Below are 24,749 nucleotides of genomic sequence, written 5' to 3'. Positions count from 1 at the left end.
TGCAGACAGAGGAGGCTTTACAGCAGCTTCTCTAGGCAGGGGCGGCACCACAAACAAAGCACACGAGGTTCTCACCTTGTAGCACCTCCTTGGCCTGTGTGACTGTGAGCATTTGAGCCTCCAGATGGTTGCTGGTGATCTCCAGCTGAGATATCTGCTGCTGAGCAGCAAACAGGCTGGATTCCAGGCTCTCCTTCGCTGACCTACAGGTTGCAAATACGGAGAGACATGAGCTGCTCGCTCCTGACACTCCCAGGCAGTTATTCCAGGACAACGTGGCTCAAGGTCCCCAGGCCTGAGAATGCAAAATGGCTCGCATGGAAACTTGTACAGAGAAGGCCCATTTGTGCCATTTCAGTAGCAAAGCAGGGCCCTCTGAGGGAGTGCCCAGGCCTTCCTTATGGCCTGGCACAGCACAGACAGCCCAGCCCAACGTGACCTCAACAGCCGAACCTTCAGCTGCTGTTCCTGACCTATGACCCTGGCTAGCTGTGCCCACACAGGCTGGGCCGAGGAGCAAAAGCCCAGCCTCTGCTCACAGCCCTTCTCTCATCAGCACTTCCAAGCTGCTCTGCAGGGGGACAGAACAGACTCTCGTCCTGGCTCACTCCTGACTTGTTAACTCTCTTCATCATGGACATAAAGGTACATAATTTTCTAGACACCCTGTATTTAAGAGACTTCAGAACTACTTTGCATGATACAGTAAAATCTCATGGTCGTGGCAGCACTTGTAAAAATTTAGAACACTATGTTGTCTGAACAACAACTACCTGAATGCAGAGACTGCAGTTTAAGCTCCTGCATGGTCACGGAATAGACTAGCCACCATTATTTTAGTGTTGCCAGCTAAGCAGGCAGTAGCCCAAGTCTTGTCCTTCTTTGGAGAGTGAGAGGGACCATCCAAAAGGACCTTGGCAGGTTTGACAGGTGGGTGCCCATCAACCCTCAGCAAGAATCACCAGGGGCTGTCAACAATTCCAAAGAGGTTTCCCTGCTGCTCTCCAACCAGCTCTAGGTCCTGCCTCACACTTCTCAAGAGCGTGCTTGGAAGCAGAAGGCCCTCAGCATTTTCAGCAGGAGCCTCTGGCTTCCCCCTGAATGGCAGTGTGCTACTGCCAACATCCCAAGGTCAGAGCCTGGAATTCTGAAGATGAAGCTTCAGTTCTGAAGATCAGGATTGTGTCAAGCTACTTAGGAAGGAAAGAGGGATGTTCAATGCCCAGAACAAGGAACTAAACCCAAGAAAAACATGAGGTTTCACTCAACAGCTGCATGGTTTAACTACTACTCAATTCAGGGCCGGGTGGCTTGCTTTTGACTTCCCACATGAGTGTGCTGGGCGGCACAAACAGGAGCCCAAGGCTCATGAGAGCTTTGCTGGCTTTAGATGTCAGAAAAATAACCTTCACATTGTGGCATATTTCTTTTTCTTGAGACTTCCATCTTCTGTCCATGCAAAGTAAAAGCATCCGGAAAGGGTCTCCTCCCTGCCTTTACCTGGTCTCTGCCAGCTGCTTGGAAAGGTCTTGTTGGTGACACTCCATGGCTGCCAGTCGGCCCTCAAGGGCAGCCTTCTCCTGGCCCAGCAGCTCCTTCTCTCTGCACACCTGGGCCAGTGCGTGCCCTTGGCCAGAGGATTCCTGGTGCAGCTGCTCCAGAGCCCTGCTCGACGACTCTTGCTCCTGGGAAACCTGGAAGCAGGACAAGGTACAGCTCAAGCCCTTCCTCAGGAGCCCTGTGCAGAGCCAGCCAGTGCCACCTCGCAGGCAGCCAGAGGACAGGGAGCTCCTGTGCTCTGGGCTCAAAGTTTCACAGCATCTGCCCTCTGCAGCTCCGATACCCTGGGCTGCCAAAAGCCTCTGGCACTGTTTCCTTGGAAGTGCTGTGTCAGGCCCTGCTGGCTTGCCTGGCACCAGATTGCTCCTTCCCGAAAAACATCCCTGCCCCAAATTCCGTGTTGTCACCCAAAAATACTGCATCTTCCACAACTGCCAATACACTTTGCTATAAGCACCAGCAGCGCAGCTGCTGTTCAGCCCTCGCTACAAAACTCTGCTCACTTCAGTCCATCACTCTGCTCACCTCCACGTGTTGCCTCCCCTTGCCTGGGCAAGAGAGAAGCAGATCCCCATGCCCAGCTTTTGGCCTGGAGCTGATCTGAACAGCAAGCTCCTGCACAGCCAGCCCAGGGACAGGGAGCAAACTCTCCCTCTCCCAAACTTCTGAGCATTCCAAATGGGAGCAGAGCACAATGTGGGCAACAAAGCCCAGGGGGAGAATGAGCCTTCAAGCACTGCTGAGGCCTTGAAACTCCTCCAACTCTTCTTTCCTGACACCACGGGCTTGTGGCTGCTGGGCTGGCTGGCAGCAGAGAGCCAGCTGCTCCCACCTCCTGCTGGCTCTGCAGCAGGTGCAGCCACAGCAGCTCCAGCACGGTGCCCTCTGTCTGCTCTGGAGCAGAGGAGATGCCAGCCCTGGGAGCACCGCTCAGGGCTTGCCTGGCTTGGGGAAAACAGCTCAGCTCACAGCTGCTCCTCTGCTTTCTGAGGGACATGTGCTTTGCCAAGGGCTGTGTTCCTCCCACCAAGGAAGACGCTGTTCTCACCTGTCCAGTAGTCGACCTGCTGTGCTGGGCAGACTGGGGAGCATCCACTCTAATGGTATCCGACAGGTAAGCTTTCCTAAAGATTCTCTGGACACTCCTCCCTTCAGATTCCACCTGCACGTTGGATGGGAGAAAGGGTCACAGAAACCTGTCAGCAAACATGGGGCAAAAGGACCTCTGGACATCAAGGCAAGGAGATCTCAGCTCAGAGACCCTCAATTGCACCAGACAACACTGGGGGCAAAGAGCTCTCGCTGGGGGCTGTGCAGGAGAGGCCAGTGTGTGTCCGGGGACACGGGGCCAGGGAGGGAGGCAGCCGAGTGAAGGTGCCTTTGTGAAAGCCATGGGCTGCCACAACAGAGAGAACAAACAAAAGGGTGCACCCACAGCAGGGACAGGGAGAGGCAAGGAAACAAGCAGAGGACTCCAGAGCACTGCCTGGGCACACGTGTCATGTTCCAGAGGAGCCTGAGGCTCTGCAGAGGCAGCGAAAGCCCACTTTACCTCAAAAGTTCTCCTGAGCTCACGCTTCTCTGGCTTGTCTTTTGCTGCTGCTGCTGCAACCTGGTCCCGCACACATTCCACACCCTTCCTGGAGCGCTCTGACAGCCGCTTCCCTTCTGCTCCAACAGCCTGCTGGGAATTCAGAGAGGAGATGATTGCCTTATTTCAAACACCACAAGAGCTGTCCCTCAGAAATCTCCATCTCAGGAAGCATCCTCAAAGCTCCAGCAGTGCAGCTGCTCTTCAGCCCTCGCTACAGAACTCTGCTCACTTCAGTCCATCACTCTGCTCACCTGCTCCATTCCTTTCCACACCAAATCCAACCCCCACCTGTTGCCTCCCCTTGCCTGGGCACGGGAGAAGCAATTCCCCATGCCCAGCTTTTGGCCTGGAGCTGATTTGAACAGCAGCTCCAGAGCTGCATCAGTCGTTCCAGGCGTGCCAGCAAACAATCTGGCAGCCAATGGTCTCTGGCTGGAGCCAGGCAGACACACAAGGCTGCCTGCTGCAGCCCGGGCTGCTTTGCCCAAGCAGGCCTAGACTGACAGGGATCTAGAATCCCACCTCTTCATGGGAAACTTCATTGGAATCACTGAGAGACGTTGCAGTGGACTGAAGATCAATGCCAGTGCCTACCTGGGGATGACTATTTCCCTTCAGGGAGGCCAAGCGTTTCTTCAGAGCCTCTTTGGCAATTTTACTCTTGGCCAGTGGAGCACACAGGACTTGAGTGTTCCCTCTGCCTTCCTTCAAAGCAGCAGCCATATGCTCCAACTCTTCCTGTTTTCTTTCATTTTCAGTGTCCAATTGTTGTGTTGTTTCCTTTCTTGGAATCTCAGGTGTTTTCATTTCATTCTTCTTTTTCAGATCTCTCATCTGCTCCTCGTACAGTTCCCGTTCACGCTGCCAAAACAGAGAGGTCACTCATTCCCTCTCTGGGTTTGCTTTTCATACCAGATCAGGACTCCTGCCACAGGCAGGCAAAGGCTGCCCCTCTCTCTCTGCCTCTCGGGATGCCTCAGACCTTTGCTGGGGCCGCCCTTGACGCTGAGCCTTTCCCAGCTCACTCAGCCCGTCCCAGCTCCCTTTCTGCCCTTCCCCGACCTCTTGCAGCTCCACTCGAGTGTTCCTTTGGGGAGCAGCTGCCAGAACTGCAGCCAGGATTCCAAGCCCATGCTAAGAAGGATTTAGGCAGTGCCTAAATGAGGATGTGCTCTCCATCAGGGAGAAAGGGAAGAGCAAACACCCCCAGCATTTCATTCCCTGCAGTTGGGGTGACAGGAGTGGTTTTTGAGCTCTCCTGTGTAGAGTTTCCATGGCACCATCCCCGAGAGCCCCACTGCCCTCTCTTGGAGCAGCAATGGCCACATCAGTCTGTCATTCTCTGCTGCCACTCAGGACGAGTTCTCCCCTTGCAGGCACACGTCCTTATCTGCATCAGCACTTTGCTTTTCTCTCTTTTCTCCCCACTGGCTGCTCTCTGATGGCCAAGGCCAAACACCTTTCTATTAACAGCAAACTTGCCCTTCTCACCCCTCGTTCCAGGTCCAGGTATTTGAAATCTGAACGTGGGTTTGGACACGAGGAATTGCCCAGACCATGCAATGTCCACAGAGACAGTGTGGACATTGAGAACTACAGCTTGTAGGGCACAAAACTCCAGCATGGAGGAAAACCAGCAGCCTCAGCACTAACTGGCTTTGACATGACTACGACATCTTTTCCTCCTTATTCAGAAGAATGCAATTTGACAAGTTCAACTGCAAAGAGGTGCTCCTTGGAACTATTAACACAAGGGCCAAACATAGCTAGGAAATGGCCCTTCATGGCATCTGCCGTTCTCACCAGCACATCCTTCCTTTCCTTCTCCAGGCTCTCCAGTTTCCTCTGCAGAGATGCCACCTCCTGATGAAGAGTCACAGCCTCTTCCTTCAGGGCAATGGCCTCTTTCTCCAGGGCAGTTTCTTGAGAGGTCTTCTGGTGTTCTGCCCTCCACATCGCTGCAGCAGGAAGGAGAAGGAGAATGAGAACAGCAAAGCAAAGGCAAACTGATGTGCATCCTGCAGGGACAACAGCACTGTCTTCTCAGCCTGCCTGTGTTTGCCAGCCCCTAAGGCCACAAGGGCTTCCAAAGCTGACAGAAATGAAGGAGAAAAAAGCAGGAATCAAAGGGGCAAGGTTCAGAGGAATAGGAAAGTGTCTTTGCTCTTGCGCTTGTGCAGAGTGAGCAATCCAAGAGAGACAAAGGAGCGGGGATGCCTGTGCAGCCCTGCTCCAGAAAGGCCAATAGCCTGGAGGCTCTGGCAGGGCCTGGAGTTGGGGGGAATCGAGCTGAGGCATCCAGCTACAGCTCCTCAGCACAGACACAGCACCTGAAAGGCACCACCTGTGCACGGCATCAGCCACAGCACAGCCACATGACACTGCCAGCCACGGCATCTTTCTCGAGAAAAAGCTTTCACTGGCACTGGATGGATAAATCTCCTGCTGGTTGTTCTTCCCCTCTGCCATCTCTGGGCACTTTTGCTCTGCATGGGATCAGAGATCCCTGCTGGTGAGACAGGATGGGGCAGTGGGTGTGAGAGGAGAAGCTCTACCTTGCTCACTTTCCTCCATCTCCTGCTGCAGCTCCTGGTTGCGGGCTCTGAGATTGTCCCACTGAGCCTGTGTCTTCCTCAGCTCCAGCTCTGAGGTGTTAAACTTCATGGCCAATGAAAGTGCTTTGTCATCAGAGCTCTGGAGCTTCCTACGCAGCTCAGACACCTCAGCCTCCAGCACCTGCACAGAGTCCCTCAAGCTCCGTTCTCCTGCTCGGGACTCCTCCAGCTCCTGCAGCAGCTGCTTCTCTCGAGTTGCCTGGGTAGCCTCCATCTCCAGCACTTCCTCCTGCAGGGTCCACATCTGGAAGATGGATGCACAGAGCCTCAGGGACAGGGCTGCTCCTGAGGCAGCAGAGCAGGCAGTAGAGCAAGCAACAAAGGAGAAATGACTTCAGACAAAAAAACATGCCCAAAACAGAAGGCACAGAGCCAAGGATTCCAATGGAAACAAATGTCCTGCAAACAGGGAAAGGGAGCCAATGGGCATCCTTGAGGCTGCAGCTCTCAACACCGGCTGAACTGGCTGCGGTGGAAGTGCCCTCCCCAGCCTGCCATAGCCACGTCTGTGTGCCCACATTGCTCGGTGCCCAGCACAGGCACCAACTCCATCTGGGACAACACTGCTAACAGAGGGATGGAGAAGCTCCAAAGGAGTCTGCTGCTGCTTCTCCTCCCACATTTCCTGCTGGGACCCGGGAGAGAACGGGGGAAAACATCGGCAGCACACACCAGATCCAGCCTTGGCCTGTGGGTGCAGCAGCACCCCGGGGCAGAACACGGCAGCAGTGGATGCTGCTGGGAGGGGAAAGCAGGTGGGGCCTCCAAGCCAAAGGTGATGATGTGTGCCCCTGGAGAAGAGGATGCCAGGGCACAGATTACCTGGATGTTGAGCGCCAGCAGTTGTCCTGCGCGGTTTGAACAGAGCTGCTCAGCCTCGTGAAGAGCAGAACGAAACTGAGACACCTGATTGTTCAGTGCCTGGTTCTTTTCTTCCAGTGTTCTGAGGCACAGGTTCTTTTCCTCCAGAGACAGAACCAGCCTAAAAGGGAAGCATGCAACTCATTACTACACGGTATCACAATTTAGGAACTCTTAGGACTCGCACCACCTCGGGGAAAACTGCTCTGTCTGATGAGGTTTGTCTAAACAACGTGGCTGTTTGTTTGTTCCCCCTGCAGTCACAGCCCAGCATGTGCCCACTCTGCTTTTATTCATGAAAGAATGGGGAGTTCCTGCCTACATGTCCTACCTTCTTCTTGAGATGGAAATGTGAATGCAGACCTAACAAAGTCTTGCAATGAAGAGATTAGGGGAGAGGAAGAATTTTCTTCTGACTACCCAGGCTCCAAGGGGGAAAGGTTTGGTCAACATGGAAGAGACATTTCCTTGCCCCATCTTGTATGTCCAGGTAGGAGGAGCAGCACCCTACAGCCAGCGGATCTCGGGGAAGTTCCCTAAGATTTACCAGCACCCATCCTACTTCCAGCTGGGGAAACAAAGGCCGATAGCAGAAGTGGCAACAGAGCCCTGGAGCACAACCTGATGGAAGATGCAGAAACCTGCAGGCAAGCAAGAGTGCCCTGCCTTTTCTTTGTCTTCTTCTTGGAAGAAGAATCCTGCGGCACTGAAGACCGGCAGGACTTGGTCAGCTGGAGGAGCCCCGCCAACCTTGGTCTTGTTTCTTGCATTCTTTGCACAGTCAGTATTGCCTGTGACTCTGGAGGGTGGCAGGGACCCTGCTTGAGCCCCTCCAGGCACCTGGGGGCATTTTCTGAGGAACGATGCAACAGAGACACTCTTGGTTCTTGGGTGCCTTTGAGGGGAATCTGGCCTAGGTCAGCAATCAGGGCCTTGAGATGGTTCTGCCAAGCAAAGGCATCAGGATGCCAGGCTGATCCAGATGCCAAAGGCTTCAAGTTACAGGACCCAAGGCAGAGCTGCTGGATGTGTCCAGCTCCTTACACTGCAGCTTGGGCAGTGTTAGCACACCCACCTCACAACAGAACACACCCCCAGAGGGAAAGAGCTACTCCAAAAGCCTTTGTCTTCAGAAAAACTCTAACTGAAGGCTTGAAAGAAAAGAAAATGAAACACAACATCCAGACAACGAGACGTGTCTGCACGGAGAGTTCAGAACTCTGCCACGTAGGAGATGCTGCCAGAGCCCCTGGCAAGTGCAAAGATGGCAAAGAGGGAATCCATTCCCACAAGGCACAGTCCCACAGGCTTTCATTTACCTGGCTTTTTCCTTCTCTAGGGCGTCCAAGGAAGCCCGAAATCCTGAATTTTGGCGTGCCACTTCTTCCCATTGACTCCCTTCCAGCTCCAAGTTCTTCAGGTGCACTTGCAGCTCCTTGTTCTGCTGTTCTGCCTCCTCCAGCATCTTCTGGAGGTGCTCAACCTCCAACAGCTTCTGCCTTGACTGCTCCCGGGCCTCACTCACATCTTGCTGGGCTCTCTGAACAATCGTTGCCTGGGACTCTCTGGAGGCTGCCAGCTGAGATGCCAACTCTCCCACCTCCAGTCAAACAGAACAAAGCAGTCAGAGGCTACAGCCACAGCCTGTCACTGTCAGCCACAGCAGAGGCTGTGAGAAAAGGCAAAGGCCAACTTTCCATTTCTCCCTGTCCTCAGAGCACCAGATTCACAATGCATACACACAACTTGTTTCAATCTCTACGTGGCCCACCAAGGGCACCTGAAAAAGCACCTCCCACACCAAGGCTAGCAAGAAGAGGCCAGCAGGAATCCATGCTGATGGTTGCTGGCCAACAGCCCAGAGGACTAGCCCAGCTGTCCAGGGCAGCAGCTGAGATTCAGCAGAGCACTGAGGCTCCTGCAGAGCAGCTGCCAAGGAGCCCAGAGCACGAGGCAGCCCCAGGGACCACCCCAGCAGCTGCTGCTCTGCCATGGAAAAGCAAGAAGGGCACAGACCCCCTGCTGGATGCTGCAGTGCCACTGCTGTTTCACTCACCTGCTTTTGTAGAGCCTCCCTCTGCTCAAGGAGGAGATTCATTTCCTCTTTGATGCCTCCTAGTTCTTCCTCGTGCCTCTTCTGCGCTGCTTGGATTTCCCTCCGAGCTTCCTGCAGCTCAGCTTGCAGCTTTGCCTCGATGGTCTGGCAACAAAATGCAGAGCAACTTCCTGGGACCTGCCCTCAGGCTCAGCTTTTCCCACTTGCTGTCCCAAAATCCCATTCCTTCAGCGACTTCTTTTGGCTTCTCTAGCCAGCTCTGCTTCCATTGCAAGCCTTCCTTCCCGGGCCTGAGCTCTGGAGCTTGCCAGGCTCTGTGCTGCCAGGGCCTGAAGCAGCCCTTGCCTCCTCACTCCCAGCACCTGCCTTTTGTGCCCTTGCCACTGCCCTGCACTCTGTTCCCTGCCTGCTCAGACTTACCTGCCCCTTCTCTTGCTGCTCTTTCACCTCCTGCCTGAGCTTCTGCACCTGCTGGCAGGCTCGGCTTAGCCGTCCCCGAGTTTGGAGCAGTGTCTCTGATAAAGAATTCTTCTCCTTCTGCTTTTCCAGCAGGACCTGCACAGAAGGAAAGAGCAGAGGGCTTGACACTTCCCCTGCAAACTCTGTGTGGCAAGAGGCAAAGACTGATGGGCTCACGCGCTCTCAGAGCACTCGGCTGCTGCTCCCCTGGGCCACTGTCTGCCCTGGGGGGGACACAGCTTCCCAGGAAGTGACTTAGAACACAGCCCAGGAGACATCTCTGGGTTGCTGTTCAGAAATACTCCAGGCGAGTCTTTAAAAAGATTTTTCTCTTGTCAGCGTTCCTGCTGCGCCCTCCCTGTGCCCACAAAAGAAAAGTCCTACAAACTCCATTTGCCTATGGACACCGACCAGTACACACCAAAAGAGGACCCGTAAGAGAACAGTGCAGATCCTCCGAGGTAAGTCTTGGAAAAACAGAGCACAAGAGCAGCACAAAAATCCCAACGGAAAGCTGATGTTTCTGCCTGGCTTCCTAGGAGAGGGCTCATTCCTGGGCCCAAAGATAGCCCTGTTCACCTTTCACCTCCCCAAATTCCATGTAGAAGACATGGAGGGCATGCTCCACACAGCCCCCATAGCCTGCCATCTCCCACAGCTCCAGCCTTGCAAAAAATCACACCAATTCTCCTTGCACAATCATTACCTCTCGCTTGGCATTTTCAAATCTAGTTTGTTCCTCTTCTCTTTGAGCCTGCAGGGTGGCAACTTTCTGCCTCATCTCAAACAGCACCTTCTCGTGCTCCTGCTCTCTCTCTGCCTTCTCTTTTCCCCACTGCTGCAGCGTCTCCTGCATCTCTGCATGGTGCCTTTCCCGCTCACTTGCCTGCGGAGGGGAGGAAAAATCTTCAAGTTGCAGTCCCCAGGCAATCTCCTCGCTGAAAACCGTGAAGCTTCATCCCTCCCACAAATCCCAACCTGAAAAGACAACAGCACTGGCTCTCTGCTCTCCAGAAACTGTGTCCTGTCAGGGAATTTAAAAGGAGGCTCAGCAGGTGCAAGAATCACAGAACCATGGAATCATTTCTGTTGGGAAAGACCTGCACCAGCATTGAGTCCAACCATTCAGAAAAGGAGGTGTCACCTTCTGGCACCCTGATGCCCCAGTCACAAGGACTGAAGGACCGGGGCCTGTTCCATTTGCTTCCAGCCCAAAGCTAATCCCTCTGTCCACCGTGGGAGCACAGCAAGACAGGAACCGAGTTCCCACGCCTGCAGCCAGCAGCACTGTTGGCATCTGCTCCACGCTGGCATCTGCTCCGTGGCAGGTGGGACTCGGGGAAGATCCTGCCCTGGGCTGCCACGCTTTGGGTGGGCACTGCCCAAGCTGCTCTGGAACTCGTCTGACGCCCTCACGGAAGCCGTGGCTGCATTTACTGGCCCAGCACCATCCTGGGGGTCTTCACGCGCCTCCGAGTCCGAGCCGCCGCCTCTCCTGCCCGGCCCAGCAGCGGGAGGCCTCTGGCAGAGGATTGCTGCCCTTTCACACCCTCAGGCTCTGCTGCTGCTAAACCAGCCCCCAGGGCCGGCTTGGACAATTCAGAAGCCTATTGTCACCTACCAGGTCTTGCAGGAGCTTGTTTATTTCCACCTGCTGAGCAGTTCCCTGAAGCCTGAGGCTTTCTTGACACTGCTGCTCTGCCTGCAAGAGCTGTTGCGCTGTGTCTTCCTGCTCCTGCTTCCTGAGAGCTCTCTCTGCTTCCAGCTCACGTTGGAGGCACTTCACTTCTCCTGCAAACACGACCAACAGCAAGATTCAGTGTCTTTTCTGCCTTTACTGACTCAGGCCCTTCCAGTGTCGGCGTAGGAGGGCCCTGCCTCCAGCCCCACCGCTCCTCAGAAGCCCTGCAGACAGAGGAGGCTTTACAGCAGCTTCTCTAGGCAGGGGCGGCACCACAAACAAAGCACACGAGGTTCTCACCTTGTAGCACCTCCTTGGCCTGTGTGACTGTGAGCATTTGAGCCTCCAGATGGTTGCTGGTGATCTCCAGCTGAGATATCTGCTGCTGAGCAGCAAACAGGCTGGATTCCAGGCTCTCCTTCGCTGACCTACAGGTTGCAAATACGGAGAGACATGAGCTGCTCGCTCCTGACACTCCCAGGCAGTTATTCCAGGACAACGTGGCTCAAGGTCCCCAGGCCTGAGAATGCAAAATGGCTCGCATGGAAACTTGTACAGAGAAGGCCCATTTGTGCCATTTCAGTAGCAAAGCAGGGCCCTCTGAGGGAGTGCCCAGGCCTTCCTTATGGCCTGGCACAGCACAGACAGCCCAGCCCAACGTGACCTCAACAGCCGAACCTTCAGCTGCTGTTCCTGACCTATGACCCTGGCTAGCTGTGCCCACACAGGCTGGGCCGAGGAGCAAAAGCCCAGCCTCTGCTCACAGCCCTTCTCTCATCAGCACTTCCAAGCTGCTCTGCAGGGGGACAGAACAGACTCTCGTCCTGGCTCACTCCTGACTTGTTAACTCTCTTCATCATGGACATAAAGGTACATAATTTTCTAGACACCCTGTATTTAAGAGACTTCAGAACTACTTTGCATGATACAGTAAAATCTCATGGTCGTGGCAGCACTTGTAAAAATTTAGAACACTATGTTGTCTGAACAACAACTACCTGAATGCAGAGACTGCAGTTTAAGCTCCTGCATGGTCACGGAATAGACTAGCCACCATTATTTTAGTGTTGCCAGCTAAGCAGGCAGTAGCCCAAGTCTTGTCCTTCTTTGGAGAGTGAGAGGGACCATCCAAAAGGACCTTGGCAGGTTTGACAGGTGGGTGCCCATCAACCCTCAGTAAGAATCCCCAGGGGCTGTCAACAATTCCAAAGAGGTTTCCCTGCTGCTCTCCAACCAGCTCTAGGTCCTGCCTCACACTTCTCAAGAGCGTGCTTGGAAGCAGAAGGCCCTCAGCATTTTCAGCAGGAGCCTCTGGCTTCCCCCTGAATGGCAGTGTGCTACTGCCAACATCCCAAGGTCAGAGCCTGGAATTCTGAAGATGAAGCTTCAGTTCTGAAGATCAGGATTGTGTCAAGCTACTTAGGAAGGAAAGAGGGATGTTCAATGCCCAGAACAAGGAACTAAACCCAAGAAAAACATGAGGTTTCACTCAACAGCTGCATGGTTTAACTACTACTCAATTCAGGGCCGGGTGGCTTGCTTTTGACTTCCCACATGAGTGTGCTGGGCGGCACAAACAGGAGCCCAAGGCTCATGAGAGCTTTGCTGGCTTTAGATGTCAGAAAAATAACCTTCACATTGTGGCATATTTCTTTTTCTTGAGACTTCCATCTTCTGTCCATGCAAAGTAAAAGCATCCGGAAAGGGTCTCCTCCCTGCCTTTACCTGGTCTCTGCCAGCTGCTTGGAAAGGTCTTGTTGGTGACACTCCATGGCTGCCAGTCGGCCCTCAAGGGCAGCCTTCTCCTGGCCCAGCAGCTCCTTCTCTCTGCACACCTGGGCCAGTGCGTGCCCTTGGCCAGAGGATTCCTGGTGCAGCTGCTCCAGAGCCCTGCTCGACGACTCTTGCTCCTGGGAAACCTGGAAGCAGGACAAGGTACAGCTCAAGCCCTTCCTCAGGAGCCCTGTGCAGAGCCAGCCAGTGCCACCTCGCAGGCAGCCAGAGGACAGGGAGCTCCTGTGCTCTGGGCTCAAAGTTTCACAGCATCTGCCCTCTGCAGCTCCGATACCCTGGGCTGCCAAAAGCCTCTGGCACTGTTTCCTTGGAAGTGCTGTGTCAGGCCCTGCTGGCTTGCCTGGCACCAGATTGCTCCTTCCCGAAAAACATCCCTGCCCCAAATTCCGTGTTGTCACCCAAAAATACTGCATCTTCCACAACTGCCAATACACTTTGCTATAAGCACCAGCAGCGCAGCTGCTGTTCAGCCCTCGCTACAAAACTCTGCTCACTTCAGTCCATCACTCTGCTCACCTCCACGTGTTGCCTCCCCTTGCCTGGGCAAGAGAGAAGCAGATCCCCATGCCCAGCTTTTGGCCTGGAGCTGATCTGAACAGCAAGCTCCTGCACAGCCAGCCCAGGGACAGGGAGCAAACTCTCCCTCTCCCAAACTTCTGAGCATTCCAAATGGGAGCAGAGCACAATGTGGGCAACAAAGCCCAGGGGGAGAATGAGCCTTCAAGCACTGCTGAGGCCTTGAAACTCCTCCAACTCTTCTTTCCTGACACCACGGGCTTGTGGCTGCTGGGCTGGCTGGCAGCAGAGAGCCAGCTGCTCCCACCTCCTGCTGGCTCTGCAGCAGGTGCAGCCACAGCAGCTCCAGCACGGTGCCCTCTGTCTGCTCTGGAGCAGAGGAGATGCCAGCCCTGGGAGCACCGCTCAGGGCTTGCCTGGCTTGGGGAAAACAGCTCAGCTCACAGCTGCTCCTCTGCTTTCTGAGGGACATGTGCTTTGCCAAGGGCTGTGTTCCTCCCACCAAGGAAGACGCTGTTCTCACCTGTCCAGTAGTCGACCTGCTGTGCTGGGCAGACTGGGGAGCATCCACTCTAATGGTATCCGACAGGTAAGCTTTCCTAAAGATTCTCTGGACACTCCTCCCTTCAGATTCCACCTGCACGTTGGATGGGAGAAAGGGTCACAGAAACCTGTCAGCAAACATGGGGCAAAAGGACCTCTGGACATCAAGGCAAGGAGATCTCAGCTCAGAGACCCTCAATTGCACCAGACAACACTGGGGGCAAAGAGCTCTCGCTGGGGGCTGTGCAGGAGAGGCCAGTGTGTGTCCGGGGACACGGGGCCAGGGAGGGAGGCAGCCGAGTGAAGGTGCCTTTGTGAAAGCCATGGGCTGCCACAACAGAGAGAACAAACAAAAGGGTGCACCCACAGCAGGGACAGGGAGAGGCAAGGAAACAAGCAGAGGACTCCAGAGCACTGCCTGGGCACACGTGTCATGTTCCAGAGGAGCCTGAGGCTCTGCAGAGGCAGCGAAAGCCCACTTTACCTCAAAAGTTCTCCTGAGCTCACGCTTCTCTGGCTTGTCTTTTGCTGCTGCTGCTGCAACCTGGTCCCGCACACATTCCACACCCTTCCTGGAGCGCTCTGACAGCCGCTTCCCTTCTGCTCCAACAGCCTGCTGGGAATTCAGAGAGGAGATGATTGCCTTATTTCAAACACCACAAGAGCTGTCCCTCAGAAATCTCCATCTCAGGAAGCATCCTCAAAGCTCCAGCAGTGCAGCTGCTCTTCAGCCCTCGCTACAGAACTCTGCTCACTTCAGTCCATCACTCTGCTCACCTGCTCCATTCCTTTCCACACCAAATCCAACCCCCACCTGTTGCCTCCCCTTGCCTGGGCACGGGAGAAGCAATTCCCCATGCCCAGCTTTTGGCCTGGAGCTGATTTGAACAGCAGCTCCAGAGCTGCATCAGTCGTTCCAGGCGTGCCAGCAAACAATCTGGCAGCCAATGGTCTCTGGCTGGAGCCAGGCACACACACAAGGCTGCCTGCTGCAGCCCGGGCTGCTTTGCCCAAGCAGGCCTAGACTGACAGGGATCTAGAATCCCACCTCTTCATGGGAAACTTCATTGGAATCACTGAGAGACGTTGCAGTGGACTGAAGATCAATGCCAGTGCCTACCTGGAGACGAAGCCTTTCCTTCAGGATGTCCAAGTCTTTCTTCAGAGCCCCTTTGGAAATTTCACTCTTGCTCAGTGCAGCAGTCAGGACTTGAGCGGTCTCTTGCCATTCCTTCAAAGCAGCAGCCATATCCTCCAACTCTTCCTGCTTGGCTTCCTTGTCCACTTCCAGTTGTTGGGAGTTTTCCTTATGGCTTCGCATCTCCAGTGTTTTCATTTCATTCTTCTTTTTCAGATCTCTCATCTGCTCCTCGTACAGTTCCCGTTCACGCTGCCAAAACAGAGAGGTCACTCATTCCCTCTCTGGGTTTGCTTTTCATACCAGATCAGGACTCCTGCCACAGGCAGGCAAAGGCTGCCCCTCTCTCTCTGCCTCTCGGGATGCCTCAGACCTTTGCTGGGGCCGCCCTTGACGCTGAGCCTTTCCCAGCTCACTCAGCCCGTCCCAGCTCCCTTTCTGCCCTTCCCCGACCTCTTGCAGCTCCACTCGAGTGTTCCTTTGGGGAGCAGCTGCCAGAACTGCAGCCAGGATTCCAAGCCCATGCTAAGAAGGATTTAGGCAGTGCCTAAATGAGGATGTGCTCTCCATCAGGGAGAAAGGGAAGAGCAAACACCCCCAGCATTTCATTCCCTGCAGTTGGGGTGACAGGAGTGGTTTTTGAGCTCTCCTGTGTAGAGTTTCCATGGCACCATCCCCGAGAGCCCCACTGCCCTCTCTTGGAGCAGCAATGGCCACATCAGTCTGTCATTCTCTGCTGCCACTCAGGACGAGTTCTCCCCTTGCAGGCACACGTCCTTATCTGCATCAGCACTTTGCTTTTCTCTCTTTTCTCCCCACTGGCTGCTCTCTGATGGCCAAGGCCAAACACCTTTCTATTAACAGCAAACTTGCCCTTCTCACCCCTCGTTCCAGGTCCAGGTATTTGAAATCTGAACGTGGGTTTGGACACGAGGAATTGCCCAGACCATGCAATGTCCACAGAGACAGTGTGGACATTGAGAACTACAGCTTGTAGGGCACAAAACTCCAGCATGGAGGAAAACCAGCAGCCTCAGCACTAACTGGCTTTGACATGACTACGACATCTTTTCCTCCTTATTCAGAAGAATGCAATTTGACAAGTTCAACTGCAAAGAGGTGCTCCTTGGAACTATTAACACAAGGGCCAAACATAGCTAGGAAATGGCCCTTCATGGCATCTGCCGTTCTCACCAGCACATCCTTCCTTTCCTTCTCCAGGCTCTCCAGTTTCCTCTGCAGAGATGCCACCTCCTGATGAAGAGTCACAGCCTCTTCCTTCAGGGCAACGGCCTCTTTCTCCAGGGCAGTTTCTCGAGAGGTCTTCTGGTGTTCTGCCCTCCACATCGCTGCAGCAGGAAGGAGAAGGAGAATGAGAACAGCAAAGCAAAGGCAAACTGATGTGCATCCTGCAGGGACAACAGCACTGTCTTCTCAGCCTGCCTGTGCTTGCCAGCCCCTAAGGCTGACAGAAATGAAGGAGAAAAAAGCAGGAATCAAAGGGGCAAGGTTCAGAGGAATAGGAAAGTGTCTTTGCTCTTGCGCTTGTGCAGTGAGCAATCCAAGAGAGACAAAGGAGCGGGGATGCCTGTGCAGCCCTGCTCCAGAAAGGCCAATAGCCTGGAGGCTCTGGCAGGGCCTGGAGTTGGGGGGAATCGAGCTGAGGCATCCAGCTACAGCTCCTCAGCACAGACACAGCACCTGAAAGGCACCACCTGTGCACGGCATCAGCCACAGCACAGCCACATGGCACTGCCAGCCACGGCATCTTTCTTGAGAAAAAGCTTTCACTGGCACTGGATGGATAAATCTCCTGCTGGTTGTTCTTCCTTTCTGCCATCTCTGGGCACTTTTGCTCTGCATGGGATCAGAGATCCCTGCTGGTGAGACAGGATGGGGCAGTGGGTGCGAGAGGAGAAGCTCTACCTTGCTCACTTTCCTCCATCTCCTGCTGCAGCTCCTGGTTGCGGGCTCTGAGATTGTCCCACTGAGCCTGTGTCTTCCTCAGCTCCAGCTCTGAGGTGTTAAACTTCATGGCCAATGAAAGTGCTTTGTCATCAGAGCTCTGGAGCTTCCTACGCAGCTCAGACACCTCAGCCTCCAGCACCTGCACAGAGTCCCTCAAGCTCCGTTCTCCTGCTCGGGACTCCTCCAGCTCCTGCAGCAGCTGCTTCTCTCGAGTTGCCTGGGTAGCCTCCATCTCCAGCACTTCCTCCTGCAGGGTCCACATCTGGAAGATGGATGCACAGAGCCTCAGGGACAGGGCTGCTCCTGAGGCAGCAGAGCAGGCAGTAGAGCAAGCAACAAAGGAGAAATGACTTCAGGCAAAACCACGCCCAAAACAGAAGGCACAGAGCCAAGGATTCCAATGGAAACAAATGTCCTGCAAACAGGGAAAGGGAGCCAATGGGCATCCTTGAGGCTGCAGCTCTCAACACCGGCTGAACTGGCTGCGGTGGAAGTGCCCTCCCCAGCCTGCCATAGCCACGTCTGTGTGCCCACATTGCTCGGTGCCCAGCACAGGCACCAACTCCATCTGGGACAACACTGCTAACAGAGGGATGGAGAAGCTCCAAAGGAGTCTGCTGCTGCTTCTCCTCCCACATTTCCTGCTGGGACCCGGGAGAGAACGGGGGAAAACATCGGCAGCACACACCAGATCCAGCCTTGGCCTGTGGGTGCAGCAGCACCCCGGGGCAGAACACGGCAGCAGTGGATGCTGCTGGGAGGGGAAAGCAGGTGGGGCCTCCAAGCCAAAGGTGATGATGTGTGCCCCTGGAGAAGAGGATGCCAGGGCACAGATTACCTGGATGTTGAGCGCCAGCAGTTGTCCTGCGCGGTTTGAACAGAGCTGCTCAGCCTCGTGAAGAGCAGAACGAAACTGAGACACCTGATTGTTCAGTGCCTGGTTCTTTTCTTCCAGTGTTCTGAGGCACAGGTTCTTTTCCTCCAGAGACAGAACCAGCCTAAAAGGGAAGCATGCAACTCATTACTACACGGTATCACAATTTAGGAACTCTTAGGACTCACACCACCTCGGGGAAAACTGCTCTGTCTGATGAGGTTTGTCTAAACAACGTGGCTGTTTGTTTGTTCCCCCTGCAGTCACAGCCCAGCATGTGCCCACTCTGCTTTTATTCATGAAAGAATGGGGAGTTCCTGCCTACATGTCCTACCTTCTTCTTGAGATGGGAATGTGAATGCAGACCTAACAAAGTCTTGCAATGAAGAGATTAGGGGAGAGGAAGAATTTTCTTCTGACTACCCAGGCTCCAAGGGGGAAAGGTTTGGTCAACATGGAAGAGACATTTCCTTGCCCCATCTTGTATGTCCAGGTAGGAGGAGCAGCACCCTACAGCCAGCGGATCTCGGGGAAGTTCCCTAAGATTTACCAGCACCCATCCTACTTCCAGCTGGGGAAACAAAGGCCGATAGCAGAAGTGGCAACAGAGCCCTGGAGCACAACCTGATGGAAGATGCAGAAACCTGCAGGCAAGCAAGAGTGCCCTGCCTTTTCTTTGTCTTCTTCTTGGAAGAAGAATCCTGCGGCACTGAAGACCGGCAGGACTTGGTCAGCTGGAGGAGCCCCGCCAACCTTGGTCTTGTTTCTTGCATTCTTTGCACAGTCAGTATTGCCTGTGACTCTGGAGGGTGGCAGGGACCCTGCTTGAGCCCCTCCAGGCACCTGGGGGCATTTTCTGAGGAACGATGCAACAGAGACACTCTTGGTTCTTGGGTGCCTTTGAGGGGAATCTGGCCTAGGTCAGCAATCAGGGCCTTGAGATGGTTCTGCCAAGCAAAGGCATCAGGATGCCAGGCTGATCCAGATGCCAAAGGCTTCAAGTTACAGGACCCAAGGCAGAGCTGCTGGATGTGTCCAGCTCCTTACACTGCAGCTTGGGCAGTGTTAGCACACCCACCTCGCAACAGAACACACCCCCAGAGGGAAAGAGCTACTCCAAAAGCCTTTGTCTTCAGAAAAACTCTAACTGAAGGCTTGAAAGAAAAGAAAATGAAACACAACATCCAGACAACGAGACGCGTCTGCACGGAGAGTTCAGAACTCTGCCACGTAGGAGATGCTGCCAGAGCCCCTGGCAAGTGCAAAGATGGCAAAGAGGGAATCCATTCCCACAAGGCACAGTCCCACAGGCTTTCATTTACCTGGCTTTTTCCTTCTCTAGGGCGTCCAAGGAAGCCCGAAATCCTGAATTTTGGCGTGCCACTTCTTCCCATTGACTCCCTTCCAGCTCCAAGTTCTTCAGGTGCACTTGCAGCTCCTTGTTCTGCTGTTCTGCCTCCTCCAGCATCTTCTGGAGGTGCTCAACCTCCAACAGCTTCTGCCTTGACTGCTCCTGGGCCCAGCTCACTTCTTGCTGGGCTCTCTGAACAATCGTTGCCTGGGACTCTCTGGAGGCTGCCAGCTGAGATGCCAACTCTCCCACCTCCAGTCAAACAGAACAAAGCAGTCAGAGGCTACAGCCACAGCCTGTCACTGTCAGCCACAGCAGAGGCTGTGAGAAAAGGCAAAGGCCAACTTTCCATTTCTCCCTGTCCTCAGAGCACCAGATTCACAATGCATATACACAACTTGTTTCAATCTCTACGTGGCCCACCAAGGGCACCTGAAAAAGCACCTCCCACACCAAGGCTAGCAAGAAGAGGCCAGCAGGAATCCATGCTGATGGTTGCTGGCCAACAGCCCAGAGGACTAGCCCAGCTGTCCAGGGCAGCAGCTGAGATTCAGCAGAGCACTGAGGCTCCTGCAGAGCAGCTGCCAAGGAGCCCAGAGCACGAGGCAGCCCCAGGGACCACCCCAGCAGCTGCTGCTCTGCCATGGAAAAGCAAGAAGGGCACAGACCCCCTGCTGGATGCTGCAGTGCCACTGCTGTTTCACTCACCTGCTTTTGTAGAGCCTCCCTCTGCTCAAGGAGGAGATTCATTTCCTCTTTGATGCCTCCTAGTTCTTCCTCGTGCCTCTTCTGCGCTGCTTGGATTTCCCTCCGAGCTTCCTGCAGCTCAGCTTGCAGCTTTGCCTCGATGGTCTGGCAACAAAATGCAGAGCAACTTCCTGGGACCTGCCCTCAGGCTCAGCTTTTCCCACTTGCTGTCCCAAAATCCCATTCCTTCAGCGACTTCTTTTGGCTTCTCTAGCCAGCTCTGCTTCCATTGCAAGCCTTCCTTCCCGGGCCTGAGCTCTGGAGCTTGCCAGGCTCTGTGCTGCCAGGGCCTGAAGCAGCCCTTGCCTCCTCACTCCCAGCACCTGCCTTTTGTGCCCTTGCCACTGCCCTGCACTCTGTTCCCTGCCTGCTCAGACTTACCTGCCCCTTCTCTTGCTGCTCTTTCACCTCCTGCCTGAGCTTCTGCACCTGCTGGCAGGCTCGGCTTAGCCGTCCCCGAGTTTGGAGCAGTGTCTCTGATAAAGAATTCTTCTCCTTCTGCTTTTCCAGCAGGACCTGCACAGAAGGAAAGAGCAGAGGGCTTGACACTTCCCCTGCAAACTCTGTGTGGCAAGAGGCAAAGACTGATGGGCTCACGCGCTCTCAGAGCACTCGGCTGCTGCTCCCCTGGGCCACTGTCTGCCCTGGGGGGGACACAGCTTCCCAGGAAGTGACTTAGAACACAGCCCAGGAGACATCTCTGGGTTGCTGTTCAGAAATACTCCAGGCGAGTCTTTAAAAAGATTTTTCTCTTGTCAGCGTTCCTGCTGCGCCCTCCCTGTGCCCACAAAAGAAAAGTCCTACAAACTCCGTTTGCCTATGGACACCAACCAGTACACACCAAAAGAGGACCCGTAAGAGAACAGTGCAGATCCTCCGAGGTAAGTCTTGGAAAAACAGAGCACAAGAGCAGCACAAAAATCCCAACGGAAAGCTGATGTTTCTGCCTGGCTTCCTAGGAGAGGGCTCATTCCTGGGCCCAAAGATAGCCCTGTTCACCTTTCACCTCCCCAAATTCCATGTAGAAGACATGGAGGGCATGCTCCACACAGCCCCCATAGCCTGCCATCTCCCACAGCTCCAGCCTTGCAAAAAATCACACCAATTCTCCTTGCACAATCATTACCTCTCGCTTGGCATTTTCAAATCTAGTTTGTTCCTCTTCTCTTTGAGCCTGCAGGGTGGCAACTTTCTGCCTCATCTCAAACAGCACCTTCTCGTGCTCCTGCTCTCTCTCTGCCTTCTCTTTTCCCCACTGCTGCAGCATCTCCTGCATCTCTGCATGGTGCCTTTCCCGCTCACTTGCCTGCAGAGGGGAGGAAAAATCTTCAAGTTGCTGTCCCCAGGCAATCTCCTCGCTGAAAACCGTGAAGCTTCATCCCTCCCACAAATCCCAACCTGAAAAGACAACAGCACTGGCTCTCTGCTCTCCAGAAACTGTGTCCTGTCAGGGAATTTAAAAGGAGGCTCAGCAGGTGCAAGAATCACAGAACCATGGAATCATTTCTGTTGGGAAAGACCTGCACCAGCATTGAGTCCAACCATTCAGAAAAGGAGGTGTCACCTTCTGGCACCCTGATGCCCCAGTCACAAGGACTGAAGGACCGGGGCCTGTTCCATTTGCTTCCAGCCCAAAGCTAATCCCTCTGTCCACCGTGGGAGCACAGCAAGACAGGAACCGAGTTCCCACGCCTGCAGCCAGCAGCACTGTTGGCATCTGCTCCACGCTGGCATCTGCTCCGTGGCAGGTGGGACTCGGAGAAGATCCTGCCCTGGGCTGCCACGCTTTGGGTGGGCACTGCCCAAGCTGCTCTGGAACTCGTCTGACGCCCTCACGGAAGCCGTGGCTGCATTTACTGGCCCAGCACCATCCTGGGGGTCTTCACGCGCCTCCGAGTCCGAGCCGCCGCCTCTCCTGCCCGGCCCAGCAGCGGGAGGCCTCTGGCAGAGGATTGCTGCCCTTTCACACCCTCAGGCTCTGCTGCTGCTAAACCAGCCCCCAAGGCCAGCTTGGACAATTCAGAAGCCTATTGTCACCTACCAGGTCTTGCAGGAGCTTGTTTATTTCCACCTGCTGAGCAGTTCCCTGAAGCCTGAGGCTTTCTTGACACTGCTGCTCTGCCTGCAAGAGCTGTTGCGCTGTGTCTTCCTGCTCCTGCTTCCTGAGAGCTCCCACTGCTTCCAGCTCACGTTGGAGGCACTTCACTTCTCCTGCAAACACGACCAACAGCAAGATTCAGAGTCTTTTCTGCCTTTACTGACTCAGGCCCTTCCAGTGTCGGCGTAGGAGGGCCCTGCCTCCAGCCCCACCGCTCCTCAGAAGCCCTGCAGACAGAGGAGGCTTTACAGCAGCTTCTCTAGGCAGGGGCGGCACCACAAACAAAGCACACGAGGTTCTCACCTTGTAGCACCTCCTTGGCCTGTGTGACTGTGAGCATTTGAGCCTCCAGATGGTTGCTGGTGATCTCCAGCTGAGATATCTGCTGCTGAGCAGCAAACAGGCTGGATTCCAGGCTCTCCTTCGCTGACCTACAGGTTGCAAATACGGAGAGACATGAGCTGCTCGCTCCTGACACTCCCAGGCAGTTATTCCAAGACAACGTGGCTCAAGGTCCCCAGGCCTGAGAATGCAAAATGGCTCGCATGGAAACTTGTACAGAGAAGGCCCATTTGTGCCATTTCAGTAGCAAAGCAGGGCTCTCTGAGGGAGTGCCCAGGCCTTCCTTATGGCCTGGCACAGCACAGACAGCCCAGCCCAACGTGACCTCAACAGCCAAGTCTACATCTGAAAAGCACAGACAATAAAATAAACCCCTGTGCAGTGCTTACCACCTTTATCATTACAGCCCTTCAGCCCTGTCCTGCCCAGGGTCTCCTCCCTGCCTTTACCTGGTCTCTGCCAGCTGCTTGGAAAGGTCTTGTTGGTGACACTCCATGGCTGCCAGTCGGCCCTCAAGGGCAGCCTTCTCCTGGCCCAGCAGCTCCTTCTCTCTGCACACCTGGGCCAGTTCCTGGTGCAGCTGCTCCAGAGCCCTGCTCGACGACTCTTGCTCCTGGGAAACCTGGAAGCAGGACAAGGTACAGCTCAAGCCCTTCCTCAGGAGCCCTGTGCAGAGCCAGCCAGTGCCACCTCGCAGGCAGCCAGAGGACAGGGAGCTCCTGTGCTCTGGGCTCAAAGTTTCACAGCATCTGCCCTCTGCAGCTCCGATACCCTGGGCTGCCAAAAGCCTCTGGCACTGTTTCCTTGGAAGTGCTGTGTCAGGCCCTGCTGGCTTGCCTGGCACCAGATTGCTCCTTCCCGAAAAACATCCCTGCCCCAAATTCCGTGTTGTCACCCAAAAATACTGCATCTTCCACAACTGCCACTTGGCAAACAAAATGTCTATCAGGATCTATTCCAGTGCTGGACATTTTCAGGGTGGTTGAGGAAAGCAATTTTGCTTGCTGAAGCAAGTGAAAATTCACAGGGTTTCTCCTTCTCGGACAAAACCCACAGCAAAGTGTCCCCTCCTCCAGCGTGCAAAGCAGCTCTCTGCAACGAGGGCATGCCTGGCAGGGAAACGGCTCTTGTGGTGAGCAGTCCTTTAGTGACTGATGGCAGTCTGGCTGATGTGGCCAAAGCAGACTCTATTTGTGCAGCAGTTCACACCAACAATACCATTTACTTGTCTTACACAAAGAAGGTGTCTCATGGCCCTTGCTGGTATTCAAGCCTGAAGACTACACTGTGGTTTTGAGCTTTTGTCTTCAAAAGCAAAACCTCTGCTGTGTATTTGCCAAACCTACCACATACTCCAGAACTGAGACTGTCTGACAGAGACCATCAGAAACAAACCCTTCTCTCACAGCTCTCCTGTAACACCCAATCCAAACCTCCCCTGGCACACTTGGGGCCGTTTCCTCTTGTCCTGTCCCTTGTTCCCTGGGAGCACAGACCAACCCTCACCTGGCTGCACCTTCCTGTCACAGGGAGTTGGAGAGAGCCAGAAGGTGCCCCCTGAGCCTCCTTTTCTCCAGGCTCAGCCCCCCCCCAGCTCCCTCAGCCACTCCTTGTCACACCTGTGCTCCACACCCTTCCCCAGCTCCGTTCCCTGTTTTAGAGGCTCTGGGGCTGCCCAAAGTAACAAATTTTGCAGAAGCATGTAACCCTTTGCTGATGAACATGCATATGCCTGGCTAATAAATGTGTGTGCCATCTTGAGCCAGGTGTGCACAGCAGTGTCCCTCTCTTCTCCTGCCAGAAACAGCATCTGGCCTGATCTGGCTGGCACAACTGCCACTCTCACAGGTGCTGCCTGGGAATAAGGTGTCCAGAGCCACGGTAACATCATGCCCCTCTTGCTCCAGCAGCTCCCTCTGAAGCTGCAATTCCTCCAGTGCCTGCTGGTTGACTTCCAGCTCCCTCTGCAGTGATGGGTCTTCTCCCTCAAGTGCACCAAGTCCTCCACTGTACAAGAAGGGACAAGACAAGTTTTCAATGGAAAACCAGCCTCATTTGCAAAACCAACCTCCATCCTGTCCTGCTGCACCGCCTCTTCCGCCTGGGCTGACGCTTCCTTCAGCTGCTTGGTGTTCTTCTGGCGCAGACTCAAGGCTCCTGCCGCCGGGATTCCAGTGCATTGCTGCACATTTTCCTTGGACTTCTCAAGGATTGCACAGTCACTGCAGAGACAAGGCTCAGTCAGAAGAAGGAAGAGGCCTGAAGAGCCATCGATCCCATCTTCAGCCCTCCACGATGGAGCTGGGGGCAGTGGGCTAAGGAAGACCTTGCTCTTTCCCTCCCAAGGAAATCCTCCAGAGGCAAAGGGAAAGGAAGGCAGGATTTTGCCTTCCTTCAGTGAGAAGCAGTGGCTGGACAGGGGCACCCAACGAACAGAATTCAGGGAAGCAGCACAGTGAGAGGAAGGAGTATTCTACTCCAACATCGCTGTGCATCTCCCAGGCAGCCTTAGGAGTCACAGCAGAGCATGAAAAGCCCTGACAGGACGATGC

Source organism: Coloeus monedula (assembly GCF_965178545.1).
Source record: "Coloeus monedula genome assembly, chromosome: 17".
In the NCBI taxonomy this organism is placed as follows: Eukaryota; Metazoa; Chordata; class Aves; order Passeriformes; family Corvidae; genus Coloeus; species Coloeus monedula.
The sequence above is the reverse complement of the archived record's forward strand: the minus strand, read 5'-3'. Positions refer to the sequence as shown.